Genomic DNA, 24,218 nt, shown 5'->3' with positions numbered 1-24,218 from the left:
ATTTATCTGCTGAAATTACGCAACTTTATCATCTGAATATAGCCAGATGCATTTCAAAAGAGCAAAAAGAGACGAGAGGAAATAGTGCCAGTTATCAAGTAAAAGGCAATATTAATAAAACTTATTCCATCGGTTTTCATGCTGTGTCAATTCTTTTCAGAACACTTTCTTGTGTCGTTATGTGCTTACTCTTACGTTCACCTGGGAGCCGTTTGCTGTTTCTCTCTCCTCTCTGAAAAGACGGCAGGCTTCACTAACTATCGAGGGAAAAGTGCAAGAAACCAAGAGCAACCATCACCGGGCTGCTATCATCATTACCATCGGCCCATCACAAGTCCAAGGGCCAGACAATAAACCCCCCCCCCCCCCCCCCCCCCCCCCCCCCCCGCCACTGTGAATGGGCGTAATGGCGAGACACTTTATCACACCCATCATTGAGAAAAGAGCTGCAATATGTGAAATGCTTTCTGGGTAACACAGAGTGGAGAGGGCAGCTTTGTAGCCGACTGAAGTGCACTCAGTGCTGTCGCGGCGAATGTTGATAATAGCGGCGAACTCCTGGCACCAACTAGGAGGGCAGGAGGACAGAAAGAAAAAGAAAACTGCGCTGAAAGACACTAAAAGCACACGATTGTACAGCTCCTCTCCCTGCAGTTTGGTGCTTTAGAGACTAAATATGGCTTTGGGGCTTGAATCTACATGCAGCTGGCTGGCTGGTTGGGGGAGGCCATGTGTCACAGCAAATTAATGACAGAGATATTAATTAGAAGCAACGTTAAAAAGTCCATAAAGGAGAGCACGGAGAGCAGAACGTTGCCTGTGACGCCACAGCACGAGGAGAATGTAGGACAGCCTCGGATTGCACGACAGGTGATAAAACAACTTATTAAAGCGCTGTTACCGAGCGAGGCGCAATGCAAAGAGGAGGCGCATCAAAGTGGCTCTGCGAGGTGATACATCATCTCTCAGAGCAAACAAAAAAGGAAACGATTTGATTTGAAATACAAATTGGGCGTGCAGTCGAATTAGTTGAGAGATAAACACACCTCGTCTGTGCCTCCAACAGCACCGATCTGAGTCTCAGCTCACACACAGACACACAGACACACAGACACACAGACACACAGACACACAGACACACACACACACACACACACACACACACACACACACACACACACACACACACACACACACACACACACACACACCGTGGCAAACGTATCGTAACGGGGACAATCCGGCGCTGCTTAATCAGCTATTTGGGTTTTTGACTGTCTTCGGCGCGCTCGGGTCAGAGCGACAAACACCAGCCGAGTTGGAAGAAGAAAGAAAACACTCGTCAGCTAACTGAGCCGTCTCTGTGACTGACTATGAGGTGAGACGGGGGGCAACCGTCAATCCAGTGCGGGAATAATGATGTCGATCATAACTAAGCTACAATGAAGACAACGAACCAGACCGTAACACTTCCTGTCTGCTGCACATGGGGTTGAGGATGAAAGTGAGATTGACGGTTTGTTCTGACGAGGATTTCCAGGTACTGTCGGGTATGTGTGTGTGTGTGTGTGAGGAACAGTGAAACACTGTTTTGTCTTGGGAACATATGCACAAGGGCGTGTGTGTCTGTGTGTGTGTTTGGCCCATCCCATTGTTCCTCAGGGTTGAGATTTTACCAGGCAGTAACCCAACAAGGCTCTGACAGATCTAGGCTACCACTAATGGGGATAGGATGCATCATCCTCATCATCACAGCCCTGTACTAACAGGACACAGACGCACACACACACACACACACTCAATCATACCCACACATCCACACACACACACACAAACCCGTCTCATCTGCCTCTGTGCCAAAATCCTGTGTGTCAAGATGCAGGAAACAGGATTAACTCATGAAGATAATCATGAATTCACTTGCATCTGGTGTTCCATATGCAGCTACATGTTGGAGCATGTTATTGCAATGTAGGCTACACACTATGGGAGATCAGACACACGAGAGAGAAAACACAGACGAAAGGAAAACAGATAAACAAAACTAATTCCTCCAAAACCGATCCTTCGATATGTCGAATGTGCCGAAATGTGGGACCAGGCGTCGCTCTGCCGCAGCTCTCTGTCCGAGCCGTAAACGCTGTACACAAGGATTACAGCGCAAGCCCTCAGACTCACACTGAGGTTACCGCAATGTTGAGGCCTTTCTGGTTTATTGCAATAAGTGGGGATTATTTTTCCTTCATTCTTTATCAGTAATAATAATAATATCATCAAGTAAACAAACCCCAAGATCAGCCAAACATGTTATGAAGGGAAACAGACTTTTGAACCAACTCTGTCTTTAACACAGTCTAAAGACTTCCTGCTTCAACTGCTACACTCCCTGTAGTTGTGTAATAAATCGGTCTCACGCAAATGGCGGCAAAATCGACATGCATTGTGACCCTAAAGGAATCCTTTGACACACAAAATGTGAAAATCCTGAAATCCACTCTAGTCATTATTTCATATTTGAAAGGGTCACAATCAGAGACAGACGGCATTTATGTGACTTGTATTTGAAATGAAATTATTGAAAAAATGGAACGTGATAAAATACTTCAGAGTGAAGTGATTTTGTGTTTTCAAAATACTCGACATTCTTTCATAAAACATCAAAAAACAAATGCATCTTAAAATGGAGAACAACACACACAGTGATGTTGTAAGCCCACACTACTCACAGTAATCTAGTGCATCCTGTTCATCATCAGAATACATTCTCATCAATGATGTATATGTGTTGTTTTTTAGTTTTTACTTTAAGGATAAAAAATAAAGCATTTTTTTAAATCGAGCATGCACAACAAGTTAGTTAAAAGGTGTTTTCGGATCATATTTTCAAATATATATGATGATCAAAACGTACCCTTCACAACTCCCTCGCTCTTTTTTTCCTCTCATTCAGAACATATTGAAGACACAAAATCTGTTTGTTTTTGTTGGAATTTGTGTGAAGCACCACTACTGGGTCGACGATATATATATATATATATATATATATATATATATATATATATATATATTTCGTTTCCAGATCTCCGCAACAAGCACATTGATACTAGAAACAGAAATGATGGCCAAGACTATAAAAACAAAAGTCTGCTCTGCCAGTGACTCATTTGCATGAACGACCTGTAACTGCTGCACGGATGTTAAGCGGAGAGAAGTGAACCAATCAATGTATTCCAATTCCAATGCAAAAATTAATGATTTTTAAAAAAATGACACGTTCAACAAGCTGTGCTTTTAACCCATCAAGTGGTTACTGGTGTCAGTGGTGTCGGTTTATATAAGACCACATGTGTAGGGCATGGAGCGCGTGGTATTTTCATACCACAAGGAGGGCTGGCTGGACGCAGAAAGGCACTCTTCATCAATTATTTGCCTCGGCGCATTAAGGAATAGCTCGGATTTGATATACTTGTCAAAGCAGTGAATTCTTTCGGCGCCGAGTGCTTTACGGGGACGGCTTTTATCAAGTGAGAAATCCAAAGAAAGGCAGGAAGGGAGTAAAGGAAGAGGGGAGTAAAAGATGACAGGGGAGGGAGATTGACAAAAGCAGTGAGGGGAGGGGAGAAATAGGTACGAGAGAGATGAGCAGCAAAGTGAAAGATGAGGAGGGGAGTGAAGAGACACGGGGAGCTTAAGCAAAGGAATGAGGAAAACTGTGATAACCCAAGGGAGCTTTCATTGTAACAAACAAGCAAAAAGCATCTCAGACATCAAACTGTAAAGGATTCACTGACAGAAGGAATTTGTCTTATATCGAGAGATTTAGCTTCAAACCTAATACGACAATAACAACAAAGCCGTCTATAAATTCACAGAGAGGAGGAGGAGGAGGAGGAATGGGACACTTCTTTGTCTGCGTGAATATCGTCTGCCAGTGTGAAGCAATCTTAATAAAAATATGCACGGCAAAGTCCACACCAGACAGACACCAAATGAAGCGAGTCAAGTCTTCCATCAGTCTTCCGTGTGCTCGGGTGGAGGAGCTTCTCAAGTTGCACTGTATATGTGCGAGGACGGCGCCGCGCGGATCAGCATTTGAGAATTCTAAATCACTGTTCTGTTGTGTGCTCGTATAGAAGCCTTACATCTCCTCACATCTGAAGACTCCGCTGAGCAGAACAGGGTGCTTTCATCATCATTAAAGAACATCATTATTGTTTTCTGTGGCGCTCTCTCCCAATTCTACACTTTCTATTTCCCTTTTTTATATATAAATATATATTGTCTTCACTGTGGCTTTCATCAACCCCGTTTGTCTTCTCTTTTTCCTGTAAAACACATCGTGCCCTCGTTTCCGAAAAGCCGTACATAAACAAGGTTTGCTTATTAGCTTACATGCATGTCACAGATTATCATTTTTACTAGTTGCTGCAAGCTCCGGATCTGAGAAGTGAAGCCAATGTTGAAATGTCTTCTACTCGTGTGCTCTGTAACGGCCACCAGGGGGCGACTCCTCTTGTCGTATAGAAGACTATGAGAAAATGACTCTACCACTCACTTGATTTATTACCTCAGTTAACATTGTAAGCATAAGTTTATGCTCTTAATCGCTAGTATCAAGTCTTCTTCAATGCAGCATGATGTTCATTAGTAAATGATGGTCCATTTAGAGTCAAATAGACCATAAAGCAACGTATGCTTTAGCGCGGGGCTACCTTGTGATTGACAGGTCGCTTCCCGGTCTGGAAGTTGTCTGTTTTTTTTTGTCTCAGAACTTTAATCCTTTCACAGTGTGTTTTCAGTTCATGACAGTTAATTGTAACATCTTTAGTCGGCCAAAAGCGTCAGCGTTCGGTTGTCCTTAGCTCCACCCTCTCGAGCGACTTCTGGTTGCAAAAATACAAGATGGCGAATGGCCATGCAGAACTGGAGGCTTCAAAAATCACAGTCCGAAAAACCAATGAGTGACATCACGGTAAGTACGTCCACTTCTTATATACGTACATATGTTCGCTGCTAGCACCCTCTCTTAGAGTATTAATAGAAAATGCGAGGTGCTACGTTGGCGTGGGTGTGTTGTGAGCAGTAAAGCAATGCTTATCAGACACCAAAGCACTGATATATAATACTGAAACAGACTGGTTACAAATCGCTGTTCACATTGCCATTTATTTTCCAGGTAAGAGCTCTTGCATGTACTTGGGTGGCCAACGAGGTGCATTGCTGGAAGACGTTGCGTTGTGTCGCAGCATAGTTTCGTTCAACCTTTTTTTTTGACGGATGAACCCGCATTGTTGTGCCAGAGTCCCTGCTGGTTAACGGCTAACCGGTGCAGTGGCTAGGACACGATTAACCTTATCAGCTTCCCACCCCGCAAACACTAACCGATGTTTGTTGGAGCACCCAGAATGTCAGAAATAAAACCAGGGCCTTTCAGTGGAGGGACCAGTGTTCTCCCTCTGGGCTCTATCTTACAGCCCATGTGGACGACCTAGAGCTTGTCATCTCATCCAGAAATGATGGCAGAGTCACACAAGGTCTTAATTAGCAGAAAAATGTGACGGCTGTGGAAAAAAACAAAATAACAGAACAGCTCCATGTGCTCTTGGTAAACAAACAAAGTGTAACGCTCATTCATTTAGCTTTTATGTCTCGATATATATCCCGCTTGGCGTCACAAATAGCAGAAACGTTGCCAAAACACGCATTGATTCCGGCAGTAAATTAAATTAAAATGACATTTATGCAGCCACAACTAGCACTTAGCACCAACGAATGCACAAAATGTGCTGCGCTTCATCGCTGCGCCACTGAAATGAATAAATATGAAGCCGTTTTTGAGTGTGAAAGTTCAGAACAAAAGCTCATCATCCTGCTTCTCTGCTTATTTCAATAGGACAGCTGCAGCGCGGCATTAAGTCGGCATCAAAGAAAGGGTAACTGTAATGTCGCCGGCTCAAGCGCTCTGCAGAGAGCGGGTGTGCCACATCACAGGTCCTCTGTGACTCTGCTTCATTACGTGTCTCCCTGTGACTGCGAGCTCTTTGACGGTTTGTCCGATCGCAGCTCTCTGCCGCTGCCTGGTCGTTGACTTTTGCCTGACGGAGAGAAATCTTGACAGAGAAAGACAAAGAGGCAGAAAGACGGGCGGCACGCACCGGAGGCTGAGCTGTCGGCTTTTTTGGCAAACCCTTTATCCCTCAACACACTCTGCTCTTCCCTGGCTGCTTCACTGTCATTTACACACACACAAGCAACACTTTGTTTTTTTGGGGGGCATCACCGCACATCCTGCACCATCATTAATCCCCCCCCCCCCCCCCAAAAAAAAAAACTCTACAATCCTTTCTGTTTCACTGTGATGTTGCCATGGGTACACGCATGGTTACAAAAGCCTGACGACTGAGTGACTGCCGGGTCTATCTTTCTATCTGGTCTATCAACTTGTCTGCGCGCTTGGCTGCTTCTGTCTGTCCGTCCGTCTGTCTGTCTGTCGGCTTACAGCAACCATGAAATGTGTGTCATTACTGTTTGTCGGTTAGCTCACAATGCACGCGTGTCTGCCAACCTGTCCTCCTCTCTGGCTCTGTGCCAGCCTACATTCACCAGCTCCCCTGGCTGTCTGAGCTGCTGGGGGGGGGGGGTACTTTATGGAGACATGAGGAGGGCTGTCTGTCACCGTGGCACGAAGACGCCGGGTAACAGATTCCACAAACAGGCGATCATGTGGAATAAAGCGTCTCATCATCACTAATATTGTCATAAAAAAAACTAAAATCAGGAACGAGGAGAGATGAAATTGTTTTTCATAACTCAACTGCTTTGTTTGTTTTTTTGGTCCGGGAGTGAAGCTAGCAACCACACATCTGTAGCTCTGTGTATTTGGTGTGCTTGACGATGCACAAGATTGTGTGTGTGTGTGTGTGTGTGTGTGTGTGTTTGTTTGTTCAGCTGTCTGTCGCTAAAAGCGGATACTCAACGCAGCTGTGCTGTCAAAACACATACTTTTAATGTCTCAATAAAGACTTTTTGTTGTGTGTGCGTCAGTGCTACAGGTGTGCTGCCTCCTCCTTTATGTTGAGTGAGTTTTGTGTCCATCTGTCTGTGCCTCATCAACACTGTTGAGGTTTGTGGAGTTCTCCGTGGAGGTCAGGAGGAGGAACGCGGATGAACTGGAGACCATTCCAAAGGTTCATCCGAGGAGAATAACGGATTCCAAACTGGTCCAGTTTAATTAACAGCGCGCTACTCATTATGGCACACTAAATCAAACTAAATGTAATATATCATAATACGTGTTTTTACAAACAAGAAGTGGATGGCATAATAAGGCAATTACAGTATGGTGACTGTTGACCCCCACCACGTTCAGAATGACACCATCTATTAGAGCCAGCATTTCTCAAACTCTGCTGGGTATTCCCTTTGCAAGTTAGCTGACAGGCTATTACGAGTGTGTACACACAGCACAGACTATTAGCCTTTGGACTGGCTTTAGTGTAAACTGTGAAGAATTGGCATATAAGTGGCCGGTCGTGGGTGTAATGAGACTTCTTGAATCCCCTGACTCTAAACTTTTGTATTTCCAATAAAAACTTTCACTGCGGACTCGTATGCTTTCTCAGGAGAAAAACCACTGAGGAGGTTCTTTAGCAAACAAAACATACATTCAGTTACTGGAACCCTGAAATATTGTGCTATTACACTGTGCATTATAACTGTGACGTTGCATTAAAAGAAACACTTTTACTTTTTGGTTTACCCACTTTTTCTGAACCTTTTTTGATTCCATCTATTTTACTTGAGATTTCCGACAATTCGACACAAACCATTCGAACCAATTGGGACCTAGAAAACATACCTAGAAAGAAATGGAAATATGGGAATCTACATTTCCATGACAAATTTACCCTCAGAATTACTCAGCCTGTGTTACCTTGAATCTTTGAAAAAAACATTTCTCACAGGCCTCCACGGTGAACAGAGAATGAATAAACAGGGAAAGGTCTTGATGAATTGAAGTAAATGGGGGCAGAAACACAATATCAAAACATCTGTTTACAAACTCGCACATCTCGAGCAGTACAATCCAACATACATATAATCAGATATCATTTTGCTGTTGTTAAATGTCGCCCCCTTTTTCTTCAATTCATCTTTCAGACTTTTTTTCCGTTTTTTGATTCTTCGTTTGCAGGAAAAACAAAGTTTTCTTCAAACATGTGAGGTAACACGAGTGGTTATTCTGACGAAGAAGATCACAAGATAGGATCGAAAGCCCTAGAAGAATGGAGCCTGAGGTGGAATTGTTTTGTCAATTCCCAGAATGTTTTTGCAGAAATCAACTCGCCACATTTAACTGTAAGTATAGGTGGAGAGAGAAGTAGCGACAGCCAGAGTTTTCCAATCGGGAGAAGGTGACTCTTACTCCAAAATTGACCTTTTGTTGTCGTGGAGCAGTGAAGACTGTATTTTCTCTGCTTCTTGCATGGTGGTCCTCCCACGTGTGATTGGCATAATGGAGTGTTTGAAACCCTTGTTTTTAATTCAGAAACCTGTTGTTTGATGTTTTAGGTGTGTGTAACATTGTGCTACGGAACTCATTTGTACATTTCACATCACCTAAAGTGCAGTATGTTCCATTTGGATGGTGAAATGTACCACTGAACAATAACCCTGAAGCTCAATGAACATCTTCAATAGCTTCGGCTTCTTCTTTTAATCAACTATAGCAGTCCACAATGTTCGGCTCCTCCTATGTGTTGGTTCAGCAGCTCAGTAGCTTTAGACAAAACTGCAACAGCAACAAAAAAATCAATAGTTCGGAAAACAACCATGTTTAATCTTCCCATGACCCTTTGAGCCCATAGCCGTTCAGAAAAGAAACTTCCCGTAGGAGCCACATATGCACTGTGCATTGTTGCTGAAAAGGGGGGCACCATGAACCGGTATCCACATCCACAGCAGTGCCCTGTAGCCATCGCACAGTGACAGACACGGAACCTCAAAACGTCAGCCATTCACTAAAAAGCCTGTCGACTGCAACAAATAAGAGCTGTCAAACCCAAACACTGGAAACTGTCAATCACCTCCGGTATTTATAAACAGAAATGAGCACCGGCAAATATGTGCACACACACACACACACAGGCCTATTCTCTTAAATATATTAAGAGAAGAGAGGAGAAGATATTTTCCAAACCTCTCTCTGACTTACGACATGCAAGAGATGACATGATGGAAAAGCCTTCCCGTACAGCGAGGGGCCAACATGTCACTCACTCTTTCTAATTTCAACGATTTGGAGAAAACACTTGGGAATGAACGGGCCTGCTTCATTCCATCAGTCTGAATGTTTTACCCCTCTTAACTTTGCTTCCTTTTCTATTTTTCAACAGGGCCTTTTGATTACGCTCTCATTCCATCTCAACTCTGAAAGCCACAGGGAGTAAATAATAGCAGAGAGGAGTGGACTGTCTGCTGCTACCCAAGAGGAGAATGAGTGGGAACTTTGACAACAATCAAAAGAAAAACAAGGCAGGCAAAAACAATAAACAAACCGGGCTTTTGCTTTGTTTTGTTTTGAGACAGGGGCGGAGAGGAGGCAGCAGGTCCCAGGCCTGACAGGATGAATTCCTGAAAACACACCGGGACGTGCACACACACACACACACACACACACACACACACACACACACACACACACACACACACACACACACACACACACACACACACACACACACACACACACACACACACACACACACACACTCACAAGGCTGCACATAGTCTGTACACTCATGGGCATGTGTATACACAAGCATGCATAGGTACCAAGGCCCACACACCCGACAACACAAAACAAAAATCACACACAAATGTAAGTGGTAAGCTATACACAGTGAAGAGTACACACACACACACACACACACACACACACACACACACACACACACACACACACACAAAAAAAACACACCTAGATTATAGACGTTATTATAGATGTTATTTATATAAAAGTTGTTGCAAATACATATTTTTTTCATTTTAATTCAACGATTAGGTTGTTTTGGTGAAGTTTATATTTGTATTTCTTAGAAGCTGGATGTCAACCATTTACTCATCAGTTTTAGATAACTATTTCAACTGTTTATTAATTACTTTTAGCTACATAATTAAGCCGTATATCCATTCATTTTAGACAACTATTTGAACAATATATGCATTACGATTAGCTAACGATGTTAACGTTATATCCATGTCATTTGGCTAAATATTTCAACAGTATGTCCATTCATTTTCGATAACAATATATCCAGTACTCTATGCCAACTATTTGAACTTCTCCGCTCACTTGCTAACTTGTTCATGCAGTCTGACTCAGATGATGGACACGTTATTGCAAATGTCAACCTACTTGTTAATTAGTTGAGCTTTATAGACTCACACAGACACAGACAATAATTGCTCCTGTCACACACACACACACACACACACACACACACACACACACACACACACACACACACACACACACACACACACACACACACACACACACACACACACACACACACACACACACACACTATACTGTGTCACAATCAGTGCCTCCTATGTCTCTTCCTGTCGTGGTGATTCTCCCGTTCCCTCTCTTATCTGGTCTCCATCTCTCGCGGGCGAGATGCATCATCCCCTCTCGATTTATTCCTTTTCTTTATCCCTGAAACTTCGCCTGAGCTCCTGCATGTCTCCCCTTGCATTAAGTGACGCCTTGTTATAAACAGCCCATCAGTGAGCTGTCCATCCGTAGCCCGGCAGTGGAGTGACATTTATTAAGAGTCAGCTATGCCTGCAGTCTCCCTGCCTCTCTCAGCATCCCCACATGAATACAGAAAACCAATTAGAGGAGGAACCGGGCATATGTCTACATGCTCAGAGAGGATAGGCCACAAACACAAACAAACACCTAAAGAGATACAGCAGACAGATGGAGGTATGGGTGGAGGTAGAGAGGTAGATAAAGGGAACAAAGAGGAGAGGACATAGAAGAACAGAGGAGAGGAGAGAGTTGTATCCCTGTAATCGTTGAGCTACTGAAAAGAAGCTCCTTTGATCAACACTTAACGAGGAACTGAAACGTGCATGTTTTGGCACTGGCCACTTGGCATAAAATCTGATTTTAAAAGTTGTTTTAAACCACATATATGACAAGTTTATTTACATGATTTCTACCACTGCTACTTTCTCGAGCCACCGTGCCGCTATGTTGGAGTGATGGCATTGCAAACGTAACGGTGCTGGTATCCCTCCGGCGGTTTCCTGGATGGGACATCAGGCGGTCAACACTTAAAAAAGTAAGATATTGTGCCAACAGTAAATCACTGTCCCTTACGTTGGTTCGAGATGGCTACGATATTGAAGACCACATGATGGTGCTGAGGATATATATATACAGTGGGGAAAAAACGTATTTAGTCAGCCACCAATTGTGCAAGTTCTCCCACTTAAAAAGATGAGAGAGGCCTGTTTCATCATAGGTATACCTCAACTATGAGAGACAAAATGAGAAAAAAAAATCCAGAAAATCACATGGTCTGATTTTTAAAGAATTTATTTGCAAATGATGGTGGAAAATAAGTATTTGGTCACCTATATACAAACAAGATTTCTGGCTTTCACAGACCTGTAACTTCTTCTTTAAGAGGCTCCTCTCTCCTCCACTCGTTACCTGTATTAATGGCACCTATTTGAACTCGTTATCAGTATAAAAGACACCTGTCCACAACCTCAAACAGTCACACTCCAAACTCCACTATGGCCAAGACCAAAGAGCTGTCAAAGGACACCAGAAACAAAATTGTAGACCTGCACCAGGCTGGGAAGACTGAATCTGCAATAGGTAAGCAGCTTGGTGTGAAGAAATCAACTGTGGGAGCAATTATTAGAAAATGGAAGACATACAAGACCACTGATAATGTCCCTCGATCTGGGGCTCCATGCAAGATCTCACCCCGTGGGGTCAAAATGATCACAAGAACGGTGAACAAAAATCCCAGAACTACACGGGGGGACCTAGTGAATGACCTGCAGAGAGCTGGGACCAAAGTAACAAAGGCTACCATCAGTAACACACTACGCCGCCAGGGACTCAAATCCTGCAGTGCCAGACGTGTCCCCCTGCTCAAGCCAGTACAGGTCCAGGCCCGTCTGAAGTTTGCTAGAGAGCATTTGGATGATCCAGAAGAGGATTGGGAGAATGTCATATAGTCAGATGAAACCAAAATAGAACTTTTTGGTAGAAACTCAACTAGTCGTGTTTGGAGGAGAAAGAATGCTGAGTTGCGTCCAAAGAACACCATACCTACTGTGAAGCATGGGGGTGGAAACATCATGCTTTGGGGCTGTTTTTCTGCAAAGGGACCAGGACGACTGGTCCGTGTAAAGGAAAGAATGAACGGGGCCATGTATCGTGAGATTTTGAGTGAAAACCTCCTTCCATCAGCAAGGGCATTGAAGATGAAACGTGGCTGGGTCTTTCAGCAGGACAATGATCCCAAACACACCACCCGGGCAACGAAGGAGTGGCTTCGTAAGAAGCATTTCAAGGCCCTGGAGTGGCCTAGCCAGTCTCCAGATCTCAACCCCATAGAAAATCTTTGGAGGGAGTTGAAAGTCCGTGTTGTCCAGCGACAGCCCCAAAACATCACTACTCTAGAGGAGATCTGCATGGAGGAATGGGCCAAAATACCAGAAACAGTGTGTGAAAACCTTGTGAAGACTTACAGAAAACGTTTGACCTCTGTCATTGCCAACAAAGGGTATATAACAAAGTATTGAGATGAACTTTTGTTATTGACCAAATACTTATTTTCCAACATAATTTGCAAATAAATTCTTTAAAAATCAGACAGTGATTTTCAGGATTTTTTTTCCTCATTTTGTCTCTCATAGTTGAGGTATACCTATGATGAAAATTACAGGCCTCTCTCATCTTTTTAAGTGGGAGAACTTGCACAATTGGTGGCTGACTAAATACTTTTTTTCCCCACTGTATATACGGTGGGGGGTACACAGTGGAAGAGAAAGCGGAGTGTGTGGGGTCAACAGAGGTGCAACTGGTGGATGTGTCCGCAGCCGCCCGTGTGCACGTTGGCTTGGGAGTGATTGTTTTGTGCTACATACTCGTTGATTAGAGTGGAAATACACTTAGTAAATCATCTCAACTTGGTTGTGCTTAACACGCAGCGCCTTGATTCAAAGAATTAAAACACACTGGGACACCCCACACAGTCAAATTGTGCAGCAAACTCTCACACGACAACGATGAGGCTCGACATTCATGAGCAGCAGGAGGTAGCTGCCCGGGCTAAACAAATAACATCCTCGGTGGTGGGCTAAATAGGTCGATGGCTATTTTGCCTATTGGTTTTGTCTCACACGGCTGAAGTCACCTGTGTCCTGTCAGTGCAGTTTGAGAGTGTGTGCCAGTTCATTATTTGTGTGTGTGTGTGTGTGCATTGTCCATCCACCTCCGCAATTAGAATCCACCACATCCTGTGTTGTGGTTGGGGACAATGGGAACATAACAAGGTTTCCACCGGAGCGTACCGCTCCCACATCCGCCTCTTGATTCTTCACATGCTAAGCAGCAAGACGCAGTCCAACACAAACACAAGTGACACATGATGATGACGATGATAATGATGATGATCAACATGTGAGGAATCCATTCATATATTAATCACTTGGAGGAGACAGGAGGACAGGGAGAATTTATCTTTGCCTTTCATGAAAAAAAGCCTCCATTCTGGAAAAGTTCCATGTTGGCTGAAGACAGAACTTAATAGTTCTGCAATGATTGCACAGGATGTGGCAGCTGGCACCCAGGACTACAGTAGGCAACACAGGGATTGTACTGCATGTACAAGGTGAGAGACTGTTTACCAAAACATGCCAGTGAGCTGTCATGTTACCTACCTCGCCCTCGACAAGGAAGAAACTGTTATTATTGGCACCCGAGCAATTTACAGGCATTTGTGCAACAGTCACTCGGGTTCCGACCTCCCTTCAGATTCCTCCTGCTCCTGCTAGTTTGTGTTGCTCGGGCAATCATCATTGGTAGACGTTAATAGACCTCAGGAGTCCAATCAACCAGAGTAATTAAAAACACCTGTGGGGGAGTGAAGAACCTTTAACCCTGAAGAGTACCGCTTCATCAGGCTCATTAAAAAAGGTACAATGGGCATAAATAAGTGAAAACAACCGTTAATTTACTACTAAGTGACGGTACGTGCATGTGTAAAACAGGTTTCATTCAAAATGAAAAACATGAATGAAAGACATTTTAATGAATCGTTCATAAAAAATATATATATATTAAATTCTTTAAAATGTATTATACGTAAATATTATCAAATGCAAATTATAAGGAATAAAAGTAAATATTTAAAACAAATGAAGTACTATGTGTAATATAGACCTCCATCACAGCAGACATTGTTGTAGCAGGGAAAACACGAGCATTACATAATAATAAAGGTTCCAGTCCATTAGAGTTAAACATAAGGACCCTGACTGTTACACCTGTACATTTCAGGTTATGTCGAGGCTGAGTCAAATGGTCTGCTGTGAAAATGGACTAAAGGCATTTGAAGATTATAAATCGAGATGAAAGGAAACACAGACACAGAGGAAGAGACGGACAGACAGACAGACAGACAGGCAGACAGGCAGCGACAGCAATGCTGAGTCTGAGAGAACATAGTGGCCTCTGCTGGGGGTCATTCGTCAGGTCGTTAGGTTCCCCAGTTAATGAAATAATAGAATAATAAAGAATCTCTCTGTACCGTCCAACACAGAGAGTGGTTGTTTCTGTGTGGAGTGTCCTCTTTCACCCACCACTGCCCACCCTACACATGAATACACCTCCCCACACACACACACACACACACACAAGCCCTCTTTTCCTCACTGTGTCCGTCCTTCTCTTGTGTGTGTACACACACAAACACACACACACACACACACACACACACACACGCACACACAGCTGACTGTCTGTAGGTGGGCCAGGGTGGGATTTTCACACGCCTCGCTCCCCAGAGCCCATTCAGTACAGTACGCAGCATGGCAGCAGGACACACTCACAAAGCCTGGGATTGTCTGCACCCAGTGGGCCACTCACTGAAGTAGAATGACAGAAACACACTGAAGCACGGATGTAGATAGAAACCCCCACACACACACACAAACACACACACACACTGCATTCAGTGTGTATTTCTGAGAAGCAGAGGCCTGTACAGAGCGAACTCTTTTTGCTCACAATGAGGAAAAACACATGGATGGACAGAGTCACTATCTGATTAACTTGTGGACTAACTAGCTGACTTATCAGAAAATCTAAATAGCTAAGAGACTGAAGAACTAACAGTAAACTCTTCACCTCACTGTTGGCAAATAAGAGTTTGGACTCACTTAACTCAATGGATTTCGTACCGAGCGCAACAGTCTCGGTTGCAATCCGTAGCGTTAGTGTATAAACATTACATTTTATCAACAATGCAGTCAAGCTTTTGCTCTCATGAATGCACTTTGATGCAAGTTCAGCTGTTCCACTTTGATGGCCCCCCTGCTGTGTCATAAAGGGATTTTTGTGGGACATTTTTAGCAGTTAATTCATAAATAATAGCCAAGGCTACCATTCAGGGACTTTACAGAAATAAACATTTGAACGCCGCTTACTGTTCTCTCAATATAATATTCTGTCTTGCTTATTTTCTCTGGCGTGGCAGCAATACAAACATCTCTTTCTCCCTCTTTCTTACTTAAACATGCATTGTTTCAGGGCTGATTTCCCTGTGCTGAAAAGGAATGTGGCCAATGCATACAAAAATGCAGAGAGGCATATGTGTTAGTCGGTTAGTCTTTAGTTCTTCAAATTCCATTTTTACGAGTATAATGTTCTTTATATCCTTTTAATATGCGCACACACTGCACTTTTAAGAGTTTGATTCGTGCAGCGTGTTGTAAGAAAGAGGCTTCTTCGTTTTTCGACCCAAGTACATCCAAGGTCTCTCTCTTTCTCATTCACTCCCTGCCTCCCTCCTCTCTCTTTCAAGTCAGTGGTGCAGCCTTAAAACACATAGCTTTTGTCAAGTATGTTCTCTTGTGCCCTCACTTAAGTGTGTAGGTGCACAGCTATGCAGCAAACTACACACACTTACAATGAAGGTTGAAGACAGCGGTGGGCCTTTGAAGCTTTTACTGGAAGCAAAGTCGAAACGGTGAGAACAGCGATGGACGACACATTCAATGATTGCGATTACGGATCCGAAAGAACAAGAGTTACATCAAATATATCGCCAAAGCGAATTAATATCAACAAAACTGAAAACAGCAACAAACTAACCAGCTGTGTAGACTCTCAAGCAATGGTTTCAGATTTTCCTCCTTTTCAGAGCTAGTCATAGATAAACAAAGTGACACTCTATACCCAGAGAGGTTGTGAGCAGACATGCGTTTCTAAAACGGAGTTTTGTGGAATGCCTCATGCAGTTGTCCATTTTGGGAAGAGCAATGCAAATGGGATCTTTATTAGCGTCAGATATTCAGTAAAACATATGTTATTGGAGATCGGTATCAACGCTTTCTAGTCGCTGATCCCTGATAATGCTACATTGTGAACAACAAATTAGTTAATGTTAGCTGTAAGTAGCCGGTTGGCAGCACAGTCCTGCTTGGCTAAATAACGGAGCTAGGAGCGTAGCAACATTTGGAACAACTAACTTAATTGTTTCTTATTATATTGCAATTCATTACCAGTAATAATCGCGGTGCCTGGCTCTTCTGTCGACAGGGGTCCCTCCCTCGCACAGTCCTGCTGATAACGGAGCTAACAGCTCATGATAACGGAGCTAACAGCTCATGTTAACGGAGGTAGCATTTTTTCGTTTTCCCCAAAATGTTATTTTATGTATTCAGGGAGTGCAGTTAGTGATATTGTGGGCTTGATGGAAACACTGACAACTTCACAGAGCAGTAGCAGGGGGCGGGGCTTAGTAACGGGTCAATCAAAGATGCAAAAAAAGAGGCATAAATACTGCACAAACATTTATGCTTTTAAAGAATGTAAAATGTTGAGGCAATTACACACTTTTGGATAAAAATGTAAAATACATTAAATCTTATGGCTTAAAGATTATGACTTGGTCTTCCAAAACGTTGTGCAATGACCTCATTGGAAAGCAAAGCTACCCCTGAACTGACTTTTCCTTAAATGAGCCAACGCTGTGGCTTGTGGGTACGTTGATTTGACACCAAGATAAACACAAGCTAAAAGAGACATCTGTTAGCTAGCGATGAGGCTACGTGTTTCCACTGGATATAAAAGCATACTAAACAAACCACCAAAACAAAAAACATTTTCTCATTGCTTCCACACTGTTGAATATACTGTTATTCAGTACTAGTGTCAAGCTACAATGTGGGCTACATCTGGTTCACATCAGGCAAGGGCTGCGTGCATTTGTGGCGCTTCAGAGGCAGCACGGGAACATCTGCGCTGGTCAGCGGGCTCTTGCGAGTTAAAATGACGATGACTGGGACTACCGCACCGCCGCCACCATCCTTCCTGCTAGCCTCTCGCTGCTTAGCAGCCCAAACTTTAATGAAAAACACTTCCGTGCAAGCGTGGAGCCGAACAAACATGCGTGCACACACGATCGCACACAACCGTATTCCATGGGGCTTTGAAGGCATTGGAGAGCTTTTTGCGGTGCCACCGACACTTCTGAACTTCTATGACAAACGCTCTATGACCAATTCTTCTCCTCCCCCTCTGTGCCGCGCTCCCTCCCAACTTCTCCCTCGTGAGGTAGAGCCACATTATTATTCGACCGCATGGGAGTCTCTCGCTCTCTTCCAGAGGGAAATATGACAGCTCCTCGACCCCTCTCTCCCTACTGTGGTCAGTGCCGAATAGAAACAAAGTCTGGTTCTGATCAGCCCTCTGTTCGGCACGTCTGCAATGCGTCATCTGCCATATGCTGCGGTTGACGGTTTCTCCGTGGCCTCACAGTCTATAAGCCTAAACCAATATGAGAGGAATAAGTGCCTCTCCCATTGATTTGATGCATTGCCTCGTGTCAGTGAGTGCTTATGGTGCCCGAGGATAACGACAGAAATCTACCATTCAAGCTGTTCTTTAGGGAGTATTTTACTTTACAAAAGCACCCTTTTATTCGTTTAGGTTGGCTGAGTTGTCATTTCCTCCACTAATAACCGTTAGATACAGCTTCCTGTTTCAGCCAGGTTGCATTGCAGATCCAGCCAGCATCGCCCAGAGCCGAGCCAACGGCAGCAGGGAGAGACCGCCACACACACCATGCCATGTGCAAAACAGTTTTTAATAAATTAATCTGGGGCACGTTCCTCATCTCTTAGAGGACTCGGGATACTTGATGTTTGACATCAATGGAGTCCCAAACAACTGTGCGTATGATACATCTTCATTCAGCACATTTTAATTACGTTCCCGACACATAAAATGTTACCAAAGCAGAACTCGACTTTTTGAAGCCCAGAACAAGGAGACACATGACTGATAACTACTCATAATAAAAGCGAAGTCATGCAGAGGTCATTTTTGGATTGCTGATTAAACCTCTCCATATGGAAGGAAGCCGTGCAGACCATTAAGCTTTGGCGACATCAAACCGGTCCTCCAGCCACCTAAACTTGACAATATTAATCTGACAAACTGGCCTGGTTCACGACTATTTCACTGATGAATGAACTTGAAAACTTGTAACAAAACCCTCCAGAGAGTCTTTAAATCCAAGCACACGCTTAAAGACTCATCTGAGACAAAGCTCGGACATCTTTTCATCATCTTAAGAGGAATCCCAAGGTTTCAGCCACTGTGGTGAATTTGTTTAATGTGAGCAGCAGAGTGCAAGATATCTATATATATATATATATATATATACTTTTTTTATTCACCTCTCTCCTTCCAAACCTCCCACTCGTATCTCACACATTTCCTCTTTACTCGTCTTCCAAAAAAAAACGTGCATCTCTTAAGCTCCTATCAGTGTTTTTCACTCATTCATGCGGTTTTATCACTGAGGTGCTTGTGACTGCGAGATTCACAAAAAAGATGTGCATTGATGGGAAGTTGCTCTCGACAAGAAAGTCGGCTCACTGTCGTCTTAACGTCAGTGTGATCTCATCTCTCAGCGTCGGGTAGCGTCTGTGGACGGTTGAGGGAGATAACTGTCGTTTTACTCACAAATAGAGAGTATATGAACATAGTGCGCAGCGTTGAACACTGGACAAAGAGACAAAGACGGAGCGAGGAGGAGTAGGAGGATGGGGGACAAAGACAGGAGCCTAAAGATGAGCCATTTTGAGAGTGACGCAAGCGAGAGACGTTAATCCGTTTCATAGTCATGTATGTGGTCTGTGGGAGTGGCAGGGGCTGGGCTGGCCTAGATACATGCAAAATGAATAAAGCCATAACATCCTTTGATAGGAGTCTTTGAGAACGTGTTGAGCTCCGAGCAGCATCTGCTCCCACTTTTAATCTGGTTAGGGTGTTCCTCTAATTCCAGCCTAGTATTATCGTCATCAGCAGGCGTTACGGATAGGAGGATGTGACACGATCGACGGGACGCACTAATTTGGTGGAAAAATAATGTCAATGATCGTTAATTCCATTTCTCAGTGTGCACATTTCCCTCCGTCAGAGACTTTGAGGTACACAAAGCAGCACCTGAGAACAAACTACAACACCAACACGATGATTTTGATGAATAATAAAGCAGCTGACTCGGGTGTAGGAGTGGGTTTGATTCTTGGCTCTCTATCTCCAACAATCTGTCCTATGTGGCCTATTTAGCTCAACCAACATCCAGCATCTGAAAACGACCAGACCTCAAAGTGTGTGAAGCCTCTCCCCGCGCTCGTCATTACCGTGTTTGTTTATCTAGTCGCTCCCTCAGAGGAACACCCAGCCTTGTTAAGGAAGGAGAAGAAAGCTTTAAAAGTGGAAATAAGGCATACATTTCGGTCCGGTCCCAAGACGCCGCCGCCGCCACGCGCTACCGAGCTATTTCCATAATAGTAGCTTAACAGGAGCTAGCCGGCCGAGCGAGGGGCACGTAGCCCTCATTAAGGCACTCGCTCAGGAACAGATTAGCGCTTCATTAACATACAGAGAGAAGCGGGAGGGGAAATTACCACTCTCCATTTCACAGTCTAAAAGGCAGGCGAAGACCAGAGTTAGAGATAAGTGGTGGGGAAAAGATGGACTCAATTTGGGGAAAGATAAAAACCGATGTACGGTATAAAATGTGCTATTAGTGCATCGTGAAGGCCTCTGGCCGAGAATGTGCGAGACGGAGTTACCTCTCTGTCCGCCTGCACCTGGAACTCTTTCATTCTCTCTGCTTTCACAGCCTCTGTCACTCTCCTACATTCCCACTGCCCTTTGCTTCTCTGCAATTCTCATTATGTGACATTAATGTTATATTCATTAAATCTCGCTATAAAAAAGGAAAGAATCTCTGTATGCGAGTGTGTGTGAATTCTGCATATCTCGTGAACCATTCAACAAATCTATTTCACACTTGGCGGCAATATTGCCGGGGACCGAAGGCCGAGCAGTGCCGAGGACGATGCAATTTGGACACTTTCAATATTAATAAACTTTAAATATATAGGCTCTGAGGACTGAGTCGAGCATGTTTCCCACACGCAGTGGGCCTTTACAGGCCTCAGCCTTACTGCTGAATGCTGGATATGCTAACGTTGCAACCGAGCTCCTCTTCCCTTCCCTGGAGTCAACTGGCGATGGATGAAGCACGGCGATGGATGAAACACGTAGGACAGACGTGCCGGTCGATGTGGCTAATGAGATTTTGTGAGAGAGGGAACATCTCTGCGACCAGATCAACTTTATTATCCAACACAGGGAAATGAATGTTGCAGTGCTCCAGACATGAGGACAACACAAAGTTCACGGTAAAATTTAAAAAAACAATAGCATAACATACACAAAAAGACCACAGCATACTCAAAATAGAACACATTTGATCAGGCCTTTCTGGTAGTCTATATGTCCCACCAAAAGTGACAGTGACGAGAACATTATGGGCATTTCTCAATTCTCGGCGACCGGAAAAAAAACGCCAAACATGGAGCGCTCAGTGCAGAATAGACGCTCAGCGCCTCGTCAGGCGGCTGCCGTTTGTAGCATAGCGTAAATAAGCAGCGCTCCTATTGCAAATCTTTTTTTTTTTTTTTTTTTAAATACGCAGGCCTCAGGAAAAAACACTTTGCTGGACACGGCCCCTAAGTCCCTGTGCCACCCGCATCAACAAAGCCAGACTCCCCTCCTCCTAATTAGCCTGATGCTAAAAGGGTAAAAGAGACCCAGTAGGACAGCGCGGGGAACAATGGACTGGCTTCTAAAGAAGTCAACCTGCTGGCAGGGCAGGTCATGCTGAAGCTATAAATCCCAAAGTTCTTTTTTTTAAATAATGAGCTCCTTAAACTACAACAAGAATGCACTTCAAACGATGAGTTGATGTTTATTTAACTTGGAAAACTCCTCTCGGTCTGTTCATATTCAAAAGTCAAAGATCAAGAAGCAAGTTCTCCAGAAGAGATTAATTTGCCCTTTTGCTGCAGCAAATGAGTAAAAAAAAAGAAAACGTGGTCAAACAAAGCCTCTGAGAAAAACTGCAATCAGTGATTCTTCAAGCTAATTCTTCCAATGCGTGTGGACACTGTGTGCAACACATTCCTGCAGGCCTTCTGTAAGCCTGCCCTGTACCTCTTCATGTCCTAATCTTTAAGTCAGAAATTCCACTCAAGAGCTTTTAACCTTTAGATTTTTTGGGCCTAATTAGTGAAACTACCTGTCATAAGAGGGCAGAAATATCCTGACTCTCTCTGGAAAACCCAAAACTTCACTTGTAGAAGTGTCTAATTAGGAAAGCTACCTTCAATAGGACACTTCCATAAAGGGACAAATGAACTTTTCTCACCTCTAACTTTGTGTTGTGACTCTAAATCTTTCTGACCCCCACTTAACTAAATATTTTAACCTTTCTGAGATGTTTAATTGGGGAGGGACCTGCCATCGCACTCTGTCCTATTAGCATTAACATTGGGCAGATTTGAACGCCTTCTACTTATACCTGCAGGATCCCCAAAAAAAAAATCGAACTAGTTTGACATACGCTTGGATCTAATTAGTATTATTTCCAAGCATGCCATTGGAATCTGACAAATTTAAGAAGCCCCCTTAAATTTCTGTCGTCTGTGCCCCCTGCTGTTATCAAATGATATTGGTACCCGCCTGCAGTCATTCAACACATTGTCCCCCTTCCCCTCTGTATGCTGCTGACACCTTGTCTTTCTATTCTATTTCCTGGGCTGTCGGCTGATTATCTAAAGGTTGGCTGGGTTATTATTACCTACACACTCTGAGCTGACTCTGGTCAGGAGTCACTCAGACTGAGCAATGGGCTCTAGGCTAATGAGCTGTGCTTCATTCTATGGAGAAACGAATATGCGTCCAACCTCCGTGAACTCGAAGCTCACCGAAGAGACATTAACCTTACGGGTGGAGAAAAATCTCTATTCACTATTTCGTCTTTTTTTTTGCTGCCCCTGAAATGTGTCCCTTGACACAGGTTTGTACTTAAACTAAGGGGAAAGGTCAAACATAAGATAAAAGCTTAGAGGCAAGTTTATAGCTTTACTGGACCGAGATTCGTGCCGTCTTCTTGTTCAACGTCTACAACACCATCAAGTTTCCTCTGTGAGACGGCCTTATCACTAGTTTAACTGTGCCATTTACAATGACCATCAAAGAACACATCCACTAATATAATGTGTTTCAAAGTGAAAAGTAATAACAAGCAAATCATAAAGGAGAACGATTTGGAGAATGCTGCCATTATGCTACAGATGAATCTCGGAGGCATTAAAAATGCAATAAACTGAAATTACCAAAACTTTTGTGCTGAAAAAAAAACACAGCTCTTGCATTATTTATTTATTTTCATTACATTTCCCGTTATTTTTCAATAATGAATTTAAAGCGTTGGTTTTTAATTCACAGTTATATATTGAATAATGTGTTAAATCTCTGAGCAGATCTGCGGTGGGAATCACTTTTCTAACCAGCGAGATTCAAATTTAAACGACGACTCAGACACAAAAATTGACACGCAAAGCCACAAGCTTTACAGAGATAAGACCTCTGGTGACACGGTGTTGTGATGTGATTGATGTACAATATGGTAAACCTACCAACTACAACCAATTAGAAGAGTCGTTTACATCGCTATAATATACAATATGGGTCTTACTATTAAGTGTGACATTCTCCACTCGTATTCCGAGAGAATGAATTAACTACCGCTCTCGTATACTGTGCTGTTCTCCCTTCATGAAACACCTGTACGGTACAGTCTGCCGTTATGGCTGCAGATAGGATTAAATAATAAATGAACCATACAGACAGGACCATTACTGGCAGTGGGAACATTGAATTACAGCATAATGAGCTCAACCTGTGCTGTGAGGTTCAGTCACATGTGAAACAATCCCCTCTTATTAGCCTGCTGTATGTCTCGGGTGTCAGAGTCAGCCACCGAGCTGTGAATTGAAATGAAAGCAAGGAACCACGCTGACTTGTAACCTTGTGTAATATTAAAAGGTGCAGTTGGACATTTCGCGAAATATACTTCGGTTTTTAGAGTGTTTTAAAAGAAAGTTATGCAGTGCAACCTCACAATGACTACAAAATTCCATTATAGTCAGCTATATAGCACTTAACTCCACATAACAGATTGCTCCTGTAGCTGTGCCTACGGTGTGATAGAATCTGAATTGTAAGTCTCTTTGGATAATAGCGTCTGCTAAATGACTGTAATGTAATGTAATAAAACCCCAAACTGTCATTTTTGGCTTCCTGTTTGTGAACGAATTAAAGAAATTACATGTAGCATGTTAATTGGTAAGCAGGTTCATTTTGTTCCATTTTTTACTTTGGATAAAGTCAGGCTAGCTGTCCACCCTGCATCTATCGTTATGCTAAGCTAGGCTAATCACCTCACAGCTTTTGCTTCGCACTTGACGCACGGACATGAGAGTGGTATCGATCTTTTCATCGAACTGTCGGAGAGCAAGCGAGTGCA

The 24,218-nt window shown here is 43.4% G+C and overlaps 1 protein-coding gene across 1 annotated transcript in view; it reads right to left on the bottom strand.

Moving 5' to 3' along the window:
- The window catches only part of commd10 (COMM domain containing 10), a 60,322-nt gene that overhangs the window by 2,510 nt on the left and 33,594 nt on the right, over positions 1-24,218 (bottom strand). The window lies entirely within an intron of this gene.

Source organism: Pholis gunnellus, assembly GCF_910591455.1.
Source record: "Pholis gunnellus genome assembly, chromosome: 6".
NCBI lineage: Eukaryota > Metazoa > Chordata > Actinopteri > Perciformes > Pholidae > Pholis > Pholis gunnellus.
This window is presented reverse-complemented; position numbering and strand designations above follow the sequence as displayed.